This window comes from Rhinolophus sinicus, chromosome 17 (assembly GCF_057876585.1).
Source record: "Rhinolophus sinicus isolate RSI-liver-muscle chromosome 17, RSI-T2T, whole genome shotgun sequence".
NCBI lineage: Eukaryota > Metazoa > Chordata > Mammalia > Chiroptera > Rhinolophidae > Rhinolophus > Rhinolophus sinicus.
In genome coordinates, this window is record NC_142517.1 from 71,294,176 (window position 1) to 71,310,271 (window position 16,096).

At 36.6% G+C, this 16,096-nt stretch overlaps 1 protein-coding gene across 4 annotated transcripts in view; it reads right to left on the minus strand.

The window, feature by feature from the left end:
• The window catches only part of NECTIN3 (nectin cell adhesion molecule 3), a 129,087-nt gene that overhangs the window by 96,240 nt on the left and 16,751 nt on the right, over window positions 1–16,096 (minus strand). The gene's annotated exons all lie outside the window — the stretch shown is intronic.

The following is a 16,096-nucleotide window of genomic DNA, read 5'->3' on the forward strand; positions in this document are numbered from 1 at the left end:
TTCTGTGTGTCCACTTGATTTATAACTGTTATATCATTAGCCAATTAATTAAACTGAACTTATCTTTCAGAGAGAAAGAAGTGTTTTTCCACTATCTGTAGCTCTCATGAAAACACTACATCCATGAAAATAACAGCAGCTTGGAGCTTTCATCTGTATCTGAATAGTCATTCAGTAAGGACTTAGAATGCCCAGAAGATACAAATCATCTGGAAATACAAGTACTTAAAAATAAGCTTAGGGTGGCTGCTTAGCTCAGTTGGTTAGAACATGGTGCTGATGGCACCAAAGATGCCGATTCGATCCCCGCATGGGCCACTGAGAACTGCGCTCTCTTTGATTAAAAAAAAAAGAAGAAAAGAAAAGAAAGAAAAGCAGCCTCTATTAAAATAAGATTGTGACAGAAAAGAAAATATAATGACTCATGTGCTATAACTTGTATGGATTATTTACAAACAAAAACAAAAAGACTGGAGATTCATATTAGAGATCACATTAAAGCATCTGAAATGGAAGTATGAATAAATTGGCATCAGTTCACTTTCTTACCTCTCCCACTTCTAGCAATGAACCAAAGAGTAACAGAAGTCATCATAAATCTATCTTTAATACTATCCTTTTTGATACTATGATACTATCTTTTACTACATCTCACTTCTCAACCTACAGGAAAGGACAGGCATCTTGGACATTACAAGTTCCAGATCTTTCAAATATTAGGATCTACAAAATAGGTATATGCAAATATTCTGCAAATGAAACATTTTTATTGTACTCTGTGTTCAACTACAAATAATACCTCCAAAGATCTCTACGGTATAGATCCTTTCAGAGTCTTCAATAATTTAGAATATTTTGAAGCAACTGAAATAAGTATACATTTTCAAGAAACTAGCAAAATCACAGCATCTAGATATCCTCAACAATTTCAGCATCTAAAACACATTTTAGATGGATCAAATTTATTACCACATTCAATAATTAATTCAAATTGTTTTAAACTGATAAATGTTAAAGTTATGTCAACTTTGAAAGTATAACAAAAATGTCTTTTCAACAAAATCCCCAGACACTAAAAACACTAAAAACAGAAATACGTATAGAAGACTAGAGCCAAGTGAATTAAATAATAAAATGTGAAAACTATTTATAAACCGTAAACTCAAATACTATTAGAGTATGAAAGAATCTCTAACTCCCTGTCATGTCATAATTAGAAAGGATAACTCTGTGATCATAGGAAATGCTATATTCTAAGGAGAAACTTGGACCACATTCCCCAAGAAAAGGCTGAAAGAAACCAGGGCATTCATTTATCAGTATGCATTAGGTACGTATTTTGTGCCAAGCACTGTTCTTCGTGCTGGGAACAGTACTGAACAGATATCCATATCCTCATGGAATTTACATTCTAATCAGAGAAACAGAATTAAGAAAATAAAAAGATATCAGATAGAACTATGGAAGAAAATAAAGGAAGAGGAATAGGAATTACTTTAAGGTAGCACCATAGTTTTTTTATCTAAGGGTGATAAAAGAAGGCCTTTTTAAGAGGACACTGGAACAGACTTGAAAAAAGTGAAAGAGTGAGAAGAACCTCACAGTATCCCGAGAGTGAAGTGAGGAAAAATGGCAGGAGATGAGCCCACAGTGGTAGCAGGGCACCAGACCACAGAGGTAATAGTAAGATTTGGCTTTAATCCTGAGTAAGATGGGAAACCCGTAGAGAATTTTTAGCAGGAACATGACATTCTAACGTACGTTTTAAAAGGACCACTGTTGTTGGGAATAGATGATAGGAGGAAGGCAACGACTAAAGCAAGGACACCAGGTATGAACTATTTTGTTAATGCAGGAGGGAGAAGATGGGGTTTGGAGCAGGGTAATTAAAGTGGTAGTGTTAAACTAGTAGTCAAATTCTAGATATACTGTATTTGAAAGCAGAGCAAACAGGATTTGCTGATGGAACAAAAAACGGTGTCTGAAAGAAACAGAGAAGACAAAATTACTCCAAAGTTTTTGGCCTGAGGCAAGTGGAATGATAGAGTCGCCATTTACCAAAATTAGAACTAGCATGGGGAGCATTTTTAAGTGTTACAGGAGGTTCCGAAGTGCAGTTTTGGACTTGCTAAGTTTGTGTTGCCTATTTCACAATCAAATGAATATGTTAGGAAAAAAAATACACACACACATACACACACACACACACACACACACACACACACTGTTTGGAGAAAGTGAACTGGAGATATATTTACAGTAATTAACATATAAAGGTATATAAAGTCATGAGACTGAATGAAACCAGCTACAGAGTATTAATAGCATAAAGACCAAGCAACCATGGTGCATTTAAACATTAAAAGGTTTGGAAGTTGAGTAGAATTCAAAAAGGAAGATAGCAAAAGGATAGCCAGTGAAGAAGAAAGAGTATCAAGAAATATCCTGCAATGTAAGTGAAGCAAATTCCTTGAAAAAAGAGGGCGATCAATTACTCCAAAAGCCACTAATAGGTCAAAAAAAGGAAAGACTGATGGTAACCCATAAATTTAGGAACTGTGGTGAGGATAAAAGCCTGACTGGAATAGAGGTATAATAGTATGGAGACTGCTGCTTCTAGCCAACGAGGATTAACAGGATTTACCCTCTTGCCTAAAACCATCATTTGATCCACAGGCAACAAAGGATACTGATACCCGACACACAAGGAGAGCCTGCTGATGACGGGCCTCAGCTCACCACCTGGAGTGGATATCAAGGCCTCAACACAGAGAGAATCTAAAGAGCCAGGCAACTGTGTATAGTGCTACAATAAACATAGGGGTGCATAAATGTTTTCGAATTAGAGTTTTGGATTTCTCCGGATAGATACCTAGGAGTGGAACTGCTGGATCATAAGGTAGTTCCATTTTCAGATTTCTGAGATACCTCCATACTGTTTTCCAGAGTGGCTGCACCAATCTGCATTCCCACCAACAGCGCACAAGCGTTCCCTTTTGTCCACATCCGCGCCAACACTTGTTGTTTGTTGATTTATTGACTATAGCCATTTTGACTGGGGTAAGGTGGTATCGCATTGTGGTTTTTATTTGCATTTCTCTAATGATTAGTGAGGTTGAGCATTTTTGCATGTCTGTTGGCCATCTGTATGTCCTTTTTAGAAAAATATCTCTTCATGTCCTCTGTCCATTTTTTAATTGGGTTGTTTGTTTTTTTGGAGTTGAGTGAGTTTTTTATAAATTTGGGATACTAATCCCTTATCGGATATACCATTGGCAAATATTTTCTCCCATTCAGTAGGATCCCACTTTTGTTTTAATGATGGAAACAACCAAAATGTCCATCGGTAGAAGACTGGATTAAGAAACTGTGGTACATTAATACAATGGAGTATTACGCAGTCATAAAGAAGAATGAAATCTTACCATTTGCAACAATATGGATGGACCTAGAGAACATTATGTTAAGTGAAATAAGTCAGAGAAAGATAAATACCATATGATCTCACTTATATGTGGAATCTAAAGAAAACACTAAATGAATGAACTAATCAGAAACAGTCTCAGAGACATAGAGGAAAAACTGAGGGTTGCTAGATGGGAGGAGAGGTGGGGATAAGGGGGAAGGTGAGGGGATTAGAAAATAGTAGGTAACCACAAGATTGCCATGGGGATACGAAAGTTAATTTGGGGAATGTAATCAATAATGTTGTAAAGATTTTGTAGGGTATCCAATGGACACTTGTCTCATTAGGGAGACCACCTCAGGGATGATGTAGATGCCTGATCACTGCACTGTACACCTGAAGCCGAAGATGAATAATGAATGTCAACTATAATTATACATACATACATACATACATACATACATACATATACACACATTCACAAGAAGTGGAGTACAGTGTATGGAATAGAGACAGTGGAAATGTAATGGCCGTATGCGATGTCAGAGTGGTAGTAGATGGGGGGTTATCACTGTGTGAAGGGTATAAATGATAAATGTTTACCTATTACATTGTTTTGTACACCTGAAACTAAAAACATGTTAAAAAAATATTAAAAAATAAAAATAATAAAAAAAGAGCCAGACAGTCTAGTCTCCCTGAGTTCTATCCAACACTGCACCTAAGGTTCTAGCCAACACAATCAGGCAAAAAAAAAAAAAAAAAAAAGCATCCAGATTAGAAGAGAATAAAATTGTCTTTACTCACATAAAAATAATCATCTGTGTAGAAAATCTGATGGAATCTACAAAAAAAAAACACCTACTATAATAAGTGTTTAGCAAGGACAGTAGTAGTCCTTACGTAGTACCCAAGATCAATATACAAAAATTAATTGAATTTCTATGTATCAGCAATGGAAAATTGGAGGAAAAAAACCCACAGTGTATAACAGCATCACACACACACAAAGATAAAATAGGGATAAATCTGACAAAGGCTGTGAAAAACCTGTACAGTTAAAACTATCTTTTTATTTGCTGAGGGAAAAAAAAGACCCCCAAAAATGGAAAGATATACTTTGTTCATAGATCAGAAGAGTCAATATGTTTACAATGTTAATTCTCTCTAAATTGATCTAGAGATTCAACACAATCCCAAAAAAATCCAATCAGACATTTTAGAATAATTGCCCTGCTGTTTCTGAGATTCATATGGAAATTGAAACATAGCATTTTGTGATGATGGGTTGTAAAATATTTCTTAGATATGTTACCAAAAGCACAATCAGTGGTTTTCTCAAAATTAAAATTTTCTGTCTTCAAAAGACACTTTGAAGACACTTAAAGTGAAAAAAAATCTGTGCAAAACATATTTCATAAAGAACTTATATCCGATAAAGAACTTGAATCCAAACTACATAAAGAACTCTCAAAACTCTTAAAAACAAACAAACAAGGAAGCCAAAATAAAAATAAGCAAAAGACCTGAACAGACACATCACAAAATAGCACATGAAAAGATGTTCAACATCATTAGGGAAATGCAAATTAAGAACACAAAAATATACCAAGACACATCCATTATAGTGGCTAAAATTAAAAAAGACTGATAAGTGGGGCCGACCCAGTGGCTCAGGTGGTTAGAGCTCCATGCTCCTAACTACGAAGGCTGCCGGTTCAATCCCCACATGGGCCAGTGGGCTCTCAACCACAAGGCTGCCAGTTCAACTCCTTGACTCCCGCAAGGGATGGTGGGCAGCGCCCCCTGCAACTAGGATTGAACACGGCACCTTGAGCTGAGCTGCCGCTGAGCTCCCGGATGCTCAGTTAGTTGGAGCGTGTCCTCTCAACCACAAGGTTGCCGGTTGGACTCTCGCAAGGGATGGTGGGCTGTGCCCCCTGCAACTAGAAACGGCAACTGGACCTGGAGCTGAGTTGCGTCCTCCACAACTAAGACTGAAAGGACAACAACTTGAAGCTGAACAGTACCCTCCATAACTAAGATTGAAAGGTCAACTTGACTTGGAAAAAAGTCTTGGAAGTACACACTGTTCCCCAATAAAGTCCCATTACCCTTCCCCAATCAAATCTTAAAAAGCAAAAAAACCCAAAAAAAACCCTGATAAGTATTAGAGATAATGTGGAGGAACTGAAACTCTCCTACATTGCTGGTTGAACTGTAAAATTGTACGACACTGGAAGTTTCTTTTTATAAAGTTAAACATAAATGCACCATATTATCCACCCATTTCAGTATGTTTATTCATTAGAAAAGAGAGCATGTGTCTACACAAAGACTTATACACAAATGTTCACCGCAGCTTTATCTGCAAAAGCCAAAAACTGGAACCAACCCAAATGTCCACCAACAGGTAAATGAATAAAGAAATGATGGTATACCCATACAATGAAATACTATTCGGCAATAAGAAGAAATACTCAACTAGGAGTAGACGAGATCTTCTTCAACTTGATAAAGAATATCTATTTTAAAAAGGTACAGCTCACATCATACTTAACACTGAGAAACTAGAAGCTTTTCAAGTAAAATCTCTTGTATCTTTCCGACATCATACCGGAAGTTCTAGCTAATAAAATTAGAAAAGGAAATAAAAGGTATACTGATTGTGAAGGAAAATAAAATTTTGTTCACAGATGACATGCTGGTCTATGAAGAAAATCAGAGACAATTGACAAAAAACTCCTCAAACTAATAAGTAATTATAGCAAGGCTGCAGTATACAATCGCTTTCCTATACACGATCAATGAATAAGTAGAATTTGAAATAAAAAAACCAACATTGTTTACATTAGTACCCCAAAATTAAATATTTAGGTATCAATCTAGCAAAATATGTACAAGATCTGCATGAGGAAAACTGACAAATGATCAAAGAAATCAAACAACTAAATAAATGCAGACATTCCATGTTCAAGGATAGGAAGAGTCAATATTGTCATAATGTCAATTCTTCCCAACTTGATCTACAGATTCAATACAATCCCAGTCAAAATCTCAGCAAGTTACTTTGTGGATATAACAAACTAATTCCAAAAATGCATATGGAGAAACAAAAGACCCACAATAGCCAACACGGTATCTAAGGAGAAGAACAAAGTCAAGAGTACTGACACTATCTGACTTCGAGACTTACTACAAAGCAATCAAAACAGTGCAGCATTGGCTAAAGAATAGACAAACAGATTGATGAAGCAGAGTCCAGAAATAGATTCACGTAACTACAGTCAACTGATCTCTGACAAAGAAGCAAAGACAATATAATGGAGCAAAGAGAGTCTTTTAAACAAATGATACTGTAACTAGACATACACATGCAAAAATAGACACAGACCGTACATCCTTCACAAAAATTAACTCGAAATTGATCACCAGCCTAACCGTAAAACACAAAACTTTAAAACTCCTAGAAGGTAACGTAAGAAAAAATCTAGATGACTTTGGGTATGGCAATGACTTTTTAGATACAACACCAAATACATGATCCATGAAATAAATAATAGATAAGCTATACAACACCAAAATTAAAAATTTCTGCTCTGCAAAACACAATATCAAAAGAATGAGAAGACAAGCTGCAGACTAGGAGAAAATATTTGCAAAAGACCTATCTAATAAAGGACCATTATCCAAAATATAATTTTTAAAACTCAACAATAAGAAAACAAACCCAATTAAAAAATCGGCCAAACTGTATTCCACTGTGTATATATATACCATTGGCAACAACATGGATCTTGAAATTATTATGCTAAGCAAAATAAGTCAGACAGAAAACGTCAAGATCCATATGACTTCACTCATATGTGGGATATAAAACCAAAAGCAACAAAGGAACAAGACAAAGAAACAAAAACTCATAGACAGACAACAGTTTAGTGGTTACCAGAAGGTAAGGGGGAAAGGGAGTGATAGAAGGAAAAGTGGATCAAATGGTGACGGAAGGAGAACTGACTCTGGGTGTTAAATACACAATGCAATATATAGATTATATATTGTAGAAATGTACACTTGAGACCTATATAATCTTACTAACATCACCCCAATAAGTTTAATAAAAATTAATTTAAAAAAATCGGTCAAAAACCTGAATAGACACCTTACCAAAGAAAATATACAAATAGTGAATTTAAGTATATGAAAAGATGCTTGGGTCATGTCAGTAAGAAATCGAAAATTAAAACAACAATGAGGTACCATTACACACCTATCAGAATGGCCAAAATCCAAACATTATCAAAACCAAATGCTGACAAGAATGTGGAACAAAAGGAACTCTCATTCATTGCTAGTGTTAATGAAAAATGGTACAGCCACTTTGGAAGACAGTTTGGCAGTTTCTTACAACACTAAACATAGTCTTACCATAAGACTCGCCAACTGTTCCCCTTAATATTTGCCCAAATGAGGAAAACTTATGTCCACACAGAAACCAGCACACGGATGTTTACAGCAACTTTATTCAGCAATTGCCAAAACTTGGAAGCAACCAAGGTGTCCTTCTATAGGTGAATGGATAAATTGTGGTACATCCAAAAGAGTACTACTCAATGCTATAAAAAAATGAGCTATCAAGCCACAAAAAGACATAAAGGAACCTTAAAATCACATTGAGTTAAAAAAGCTACTCGGTAAAGGCTACATACTGAATGATTTCAACTATATGATATTCTGGAAAAGACAAAACTAAAAAACAAAAAGATTAGTGGTTGCCATGGGTCAGAGAGGAGGGAGAAATGAACAAGTGGAGCACAGGGAAGTTTTAGGGCAGTGACACTACTCTGTATGATACTATAGTGGTAGACACTTGTCATTCCTTATTGGACAAGACCCACAGAATGTACACCACCAAGAGTAAACTGTAATGTAAACTATGGCCTTTGGGTGGTTAAGATGTGTCGATGTAGGTTCATCAATTACAACAAAAGTCCCACTTTGGTAGGGGATGCCGATCTGTTGGTTATGGTAGGGGAGGGGAAGATGTGTGGGAGGGGCCCCGGGGGTACATGGAAACTCTGTACTTTCCATTCAGTTTTGCTGTGAACTAAAATTGTAAAAAGGATTAATCATATAACCAAATTCTACTCAGCAGCAAACGGAATTAAACTGATACATGCAACATAGATGAATTTCAAAATAATTATGCTAAGACAGAAAAACAGTATACAGAGTATGATTCCATCTATACAAAACTCTACAAAATGCAAACTACTTTATAGCGACAGAAAGCAGGTCAGTGCTTGCTTGGAGGAAAGGAGTAGAAAGGGATGAGGGATGATTTACAGAGAACACAAGGAAACTCTTGGGGTGATGGGTAACATTCACGATCTTCATTATGGTGATGATTTAACAGGTGTATACCTCTGTTAAAACTTATCAAATTGGGGCCGGCCCAGTGGCTCAGGCGGTTAGAGCTCCATGCTCCTAACTCCGAAGGCTGCCGGTTCGATTCCCACATGGGCCAGTGGGCTCTCAACCACGAGGTTGCCAGTTCAACTCCTCGAGTCCTGCAAGGGATGGTGGGCTCTGTCCCCTGCAACTAAGGTTGAACACGGCACCTTGAGCTGAGCTGCCGCTGAGCTCCCAGATGGCTCAGTTGGTTGGAGCGCATCCTCTCAACCACAAGGTTGCCGGTTCGACTCCCGCAAGGGATGGTGGGCTGTGCCCCCTGCAACTAGCAACGGCAACTGGACCTGGAGCTGAGCTGTGCCCTCCACAACTAAGACTAAAAGAACAACAACTTGAAGCTGAACAGCACCCTCCACAACTGAGATTGAAAAGACAACAACTTGACTTGGGAAAAAAAAAAAAAAAAAGGGCCTGGAAGTACACAGTGTTCCCCAATAAAGTCCTGTTCCTGGGGAAAAAAAAAAAAAGCTATTAAAAAAAAAAAAAAAAACTTATCAAATTGCACATCTTATACATGTGCAGCTTACTATATGTCACTTATACCCCGTAAATGTTTTATAAAAAAACTGAAAATAGAAAAGGGATTTAGTATATATTAATAGGTAACCGTTGTTACAATTTTTACTACAAAGGCATGCAGAGATTAGACAGTAGCTCAAAAGAGATGATGGGTCAGAGAGTGTTTTTTGTTTTTTTTTAATGGAAGATACAGCATATTTTTAAGCTGATTAAAATGACTGAAAAGACACGTTTATGAGACAACAGATGGGACAATTGTTACAGTGGTATCTTTGAGAAGAGGAGACAGTGTGGGACAGGATTAGAAAGGATACTATTGGCTATTCATTGTGCATCCATTGTAGCAGGCAGAGTCTACTAGTACAGACAGGCAGGTTGGTAGATATGGTAGTGAAAGTTCTTTTCTGATTACTGTAGCCTCCCCCCCCAACTCTCTCTCTCTCTCTCTCTCTCTCTCTCTCTCTCTCTCTCTCTCTCTCTCTTTCATCTGTGGATTCACTTTCTGCGGTTTCAGTCACCTTCAATCAACCAAGATCCGAAAATATTAAATGGAAGATTCCAGAAATAAACAATTCATAAGTTTTAAACTGTGCACTGTTCTGAATAGCGTGATGAAATCGTGTGCTGTCTCCCGCCCTCCAGCGCAGGCCGTGAAGCCGCCTTTGCCCAGACAGCATACCCACTCTGTGTATACTCCCCGCACGTCACTCAGCAGCCGGCTGTTGCAGTATCGCAGTGCTTGTGTTCAAATAACCCTTATTTTACTTAATAATGGCCCCAAAGTTATCACATGACTTTTATTATAGCATATTATTATAACTTTTACTTTATTAGGTATTGTTAATCTCTTACTGTGCCTAATTTATAAAGTTCATCACATGTGTATAAATAGGAAAAAACATAGTATATGTTTTTTATAGGGTTTGATACTATCCATGGTTTCAGGCATCCACTGGGGGGTCTTGGAATGCACGCCAGTGATTAAGGGGAAAGTACTCTAATAAGAGACAATGCCATTTACCATAGTCCAGAGGATCAAGGAAAGCTTTGCAAGAGGTGGTATTTAAGATGTGCTTGGAATGCTAAGACTTTCATAGGCTAGGAAAACCATCCCAGGCTAAGTACAGATCTACTATGAGGCCAAAATATGGAAATAACATTGGAGAGAAGGCTTAATCCACAGTGGGTAAAGGGCAGTAATCAGACACGACACAGCAGAGAACTAGAACTAGTCCCCCGGTTATCCTCTGACACAGCACTGAGCACTACCTAGAACAGAACCATCGCAGCCACTAGTCACAGGCGGCTACTATTTAAATTTATTAAAATTAAATTTAAAATTCAGGTTTTCGGTTACACTAGCCATCTGTCAAGTGCTTAACTGACACATGCAGCAAGTGACGTTAGGACTGAGGAGTGCAGATTACGTTGCTTCATTACACAAAGTTCTAGATACAGAAATTCTAAAAAAGAAGTTCAATAAAGGTTAACTTCTTTTCTAATTACAGCTCCAGAGTTTTCTATAAAGCAAAAAAAATCATCCTCAAAGAGTTAAGTTTCCAAAGTTCAGATTACTATAATGATTTACAAGTAACCAACACAAGGAATAAAAGATACGAGATCACATACATTTACTACAATATCTCCTATACATTAAATATACATTCCATCTCGTATAATTTCTACTAATCTTTAGTAATTTCAGCCTTTATAAAATGATCTTTCTAAAATGTCGTTTCTACCATCTATTCTCAACCACTACCTTTTAATTTCAAATAAAGAAAATATCTTGATTTAACTAACCAATGTAAATAAAGGTTCTCTTCAGCTGAATTTAAACTTAAAAAACACAATTCCTTCATATTTTCAGAACAGAAGCACAAAATCTTAGATCAGGAAGAGAATTTACAGGGCACCTATATAATCTCATTTTATAGTGACAGTGAAACGATTTGCTTTTATTTTCTGGCCAGTGGCAAAACACAGACAAGAAATCTCTGGGCTTCAAAAGGTAATCTTTCAACTCCGTCATGCTAAGTACATTATAAAGAAATTCTAAATATTTCACAGAAAGAACACCTAGAAGGACTATTAGTTGGGATGTTCAAAAGCTTATTTTTCAAAATAAAAAGGTGAAGGGGAACTGTAGTTCTTAAGTCAGCACTACTTCCAACAGAGGTGAAATGTGTGGCAGAATGGAATTTCGCAGCAATTACTAAGAATTTGTCTTTCAATTTCCATTTCCACTTGTGAAACTGTGCCAAATTTTAAACAATGAAATTGTTTAAACGAATTTATGAGTTTTAATCATAATAAAATGTATCCCCCCAAATACTATAGTAATTGTATTATCTTAGGCTTTATTATTATTCTAGCATTAAAATTTATAATCAACAGTAACCAATTTTCAACCAAAGAAAGTTTTTTAACCATACTAATGAATTTGCTTCTGATTCTTTAATTTATTTTAACCTTATTTTACAAATACATAAAAACCGAAGGCCTATGAACATATAAACATTCTCAGATGAAGCAGACATTTTAAAGAACTAATGCTTTGAAGACACTGATGTAATATCAATTCTCAAAAATGATAGCCTATAATGACCCACATAAAATGTATACACATATTTATACAATATGCATTCATTAATAATCCAAAAATCAATCTCAACCTTAACTGCTTTAAAAGAGTTATCTCTAAACAAGTACATGGAGCTTATGGTTCAGCAGTATGATACTTCTCAGACCCAAGAATAAGACTTAAAATTGTGAATGGGAACAGGGTGGGATAAAAAAGAGAACTTTGGAGCTAGACTAACCTAAATTCAAGAACACACAGACCTCTAAATTACTGCCACTATGACCCTGGGTATTTGAAAGCCTGTTTTATCATCTATAAAATGGAACTATTATCACTTAATACGGTTTCAGTGAAAATTAACAAAAAATTCAAACATTGGAGTGTGCTCTGATTAAGCACTGAAGGAAGAACTGCTGGAAGAATTGCTTGAGGTCCAGTTGAAGCCAAAGCCTGATTCTGTAGTGGCACCAATCTCATGGTTATCTGATTTTTTTCCCCTCTCCAAACACCACTAGTAGAAGAGAGGTAACTACAAAGAATTTGTACAGCTGGACTAATTTAGAGTTAACACTTTGTAAGCAGGTATTTTCCCGCCAAATCGCGTCGTAACGCGGGGCTTTTTTGACATTTTCTCGCCAAAATTAGACTTTCCGTAAAATATTCATATCTTTCGATCTATTTGATATTTTTCTATGAAACTTTCAGTGTTTTAGTTTAAAAAGAGGTCTCTATTTATTTACTTTGCAAAATTTTTGCCGGTTCCAACTAGAGGCGATATGACGAGTTTACTCGTTTCCCACAAAAAAATGTGTTAAGATTTTGCAAGGCTGGTATAACTGAAAGACATGTGGGATTAGACAGAACAAGACAAATCTAGATTGAAAAAAATAGTCAACTAATACGGACAAAATATAGTATGTATGGCACATAGTAAGAGTGCAAATAATGACTGAGTTTTATTTACTGAACATTAAGTACTAGGTACTGTAAGGTAGAAAACAGTAATAGTCTGAGATTTCTAAAAGCTGAGACTCTAGAAAAGACATACAAGAATGTTATGGGTAGAGTGACCATATAACTTGTCATCCAAGCCAAAACATTTTTTAGAGTGAAAGGGAAGTGGAGCAGCATTATTGATAATTATGCCAAAATAACAGTCGTAAACCTAGACATTCCAAGGCAAAATGGAACATATGACTCTTACAGAGACACCCTAGCTAAGGGTACAGACATACAGAGAGACTCGGGAGAGGGAATGAGAGAAGTGTGTTAAAAGCTCCATTGAGAAAGCAACATTTTCCTTCAGCTAAGCCTAAACTAGTGATTCTAATTTTATTTGCATAAATTTGTGGAAGAATAGTGAAATGTAAGCGAGATCATGGGCAAGTTGAGTTTTTCGAAGCAGAGAAAGCACAAAGAACAAAAGTGAAGAGATTTACAGAAACAGAAAATGCAAGGAAAGTTTGGAAGAAGTCAAGAAAACCCAAGTATTGATAACAGAATAACAAAGATGAAGCCAGAAATGCAAATTCTTAATTCAGTTTGTTTGCACATTCATTTTTTTCACTAACACTTATTTAACACCTACCTAAATCGGCTAGGTTTTATGCTGTGGAGGAAAAGGAGAAGGTAGGTTCCTTACCCTTCAAGAGCTTACAGCCAAGTCACGGAAACTATAAATAAGCAAGAAGGAAAAAATAAGTAATATCATAGAGTGAAAATATAGGAAGCCAAAAAAATGAGCAGGAGAATTAAGAAAATTCTTCTAGCAGAAGTTCATATATTATAGTTCAAAAAAAGAAAGCACAGATGCAGAAAGAACAATTAGAAGGTGTGAACTTGTGAAGGTGACTTTTTTGGAAAAAGGGTCTTTGCAGATCTAATTAAAGATCTTGGGAAGAGAACATCCTGGATTATGCAAATGGGCCCTAAATCCAATGACAAGTGTTCTTATAAGTGACACACAAAGGAAAGACAGAGGAGAAGGCCATGTAAAGACACAGACAGAGAATGGAGTTATGCACTCATGAATCAAAGAACAACATCGATAGCCCCGAGAAGCAGCAGACTCAAAGAATAGATTTCTGGAAGGAATGTGGCCCAGCTGACACTGGACGTGGGACTTCTATATTCCAAAACTGTGAGAGAATAAATTTGTTGTTTTAAGCCACCATGTTGTTTATGGAAATTTGGTAATTTGTTATGGTGGCTCTAGGAAATGAATACAGGAGGCATGAGAGAATAAATGCCCAGAACAAGAGTAATGACAATATAAATGGAAATAGGGAAGATGTTTAGACTTACAGACCACTCACAAGTCCCAGAATCACTGTGCTGATTTAGAAGTATTTTCCCTCTCTGTTCCAAATCCAGAGAAAAATTTTACGACTAAGACCAAAGAAAAGCACAATTATAACCTCAATAAGTCTGAGAGTCCTCGTCTAGAGAAGGAAAAATCTGGATTAGAAAAGTGGTTTCAAATTGTTCCCCAGGTCCAATTCTAATAATGTAAGTCAAGGAAGAGGTGGGTAAAAAGTACACGAGAGAATTTCAAAGGACAGCACTTAGAACTTCTACTAGAACAGCTTCACTTTTGTACGTGTAAAACTGTTCAGGGGGGAAAGAGTACTGGGAAGAAGGAGGCTGAATATTACTAGACTAGATGTCTACTCGTTTTCAGCAATGTTTGGCAATGTGTCCTTTCGTCTGCATTCTGTGCAAAAGACGGTCAAACCCAAGAAATTTATTCTATAATCCACTCTACTCTCTTCTACCAAAATTTCTATAAAAATCATCTCAGCAGCAAATATTTGTTTTCCTTTGAATCCGGGTAAGTTCTTCAATATAGCATTCAATATAGCGAGCAATCTGCGAAAAAGTTTTGGGGTTCCATTGACTCCAAGATGCATATTTTTCCACATCTCTAAAACTGGGGTACAGGTAGCCTGAGCATATGCCAACTTCCTTGTTATGCCTGACGGTGTTGACTGATGGCATGAAACCCTATGACCTAAGAACTTTAAATCAAACGACCATATGTTCCACTAATTCCTTCTGGCAGGATCAGGATAGCGCCAGAATAAAAACTTTCAGCATGGATATTAGAGGCTTTTAAGAAAAATCTCAGACATGGTCTTTTGTATAGTAAAGAGATAACACAGCAAGCCTAAACTATCTTTGAAAAGGCCTTCTTAGAATGATAGCCTTTGGCTGGTGGTAGAGACCTTAGATATTGAGAAAGTTCTCACCATTAATAGGTAACGGTGGCTCACTGTGCCTATACTATTTATACAAACCATATGGTTTATGACGAATACCTACTTTCCTTCTGGGAATCCAGAATTTGGGTATGTGCTAGGCAGGGAATGCCTACGTGATCAGCCTGCAATAAAAACCCCACGCCGGAGTCTCTAATGAGCTTCCATGGTTGGCAACATTTCGCTCACGTTGTCACGAGCCATTCCTGGGGGGAAGTAGGTGTGTCCTGTGTGACTCCACTGGGAAGGGATTCTGGAAGCTTGTGCCTGGTTTCCCCCAGACTTTGCCTCATGCCCCTTTGCTGACTGTGGGAGTTTTTGCTGTAATAAATCAAAGCCTTGAGTACAACAATATGCTGAGTCCTATGAGTCTTCTTAGAGAATTACTGAATTTAAGGGTGATCTAGGGGACTGTATAAGACATCTTTTAAGAAGACAGCATTAAAGAGCTCCTCAAGGCACAGGAGGCAAAAAACAATACGAAGAAGTAGGGCTCTGAATGTGAAGAAGTAACAGGGACACCAAACATTTTTCCACTTATATTTTGCTTTTCATGTATGCACACAACTTATGGTGATTTAAAAAAACTATGCCTATGACTACAATATTGATAATAATGAAATAAAAGTCCGATAAGTGTAAAATAAGTCAATACATATAAAATAAAAATTCTAAGTTACAGGAAAGCAGTTTGTGTTTTTCTTCCTTAATAGTATGTAAAATCATAATGTATCTCTTAATGGCCTCTCATATTTGATGAAATATGGTTAATTGTCAAAATCTGATATCCTAAAGCAGTCAATAAGCATCTACAGAATAAGTATCACACATAAATCAGAAGTCAATACAAGTTATGATGTT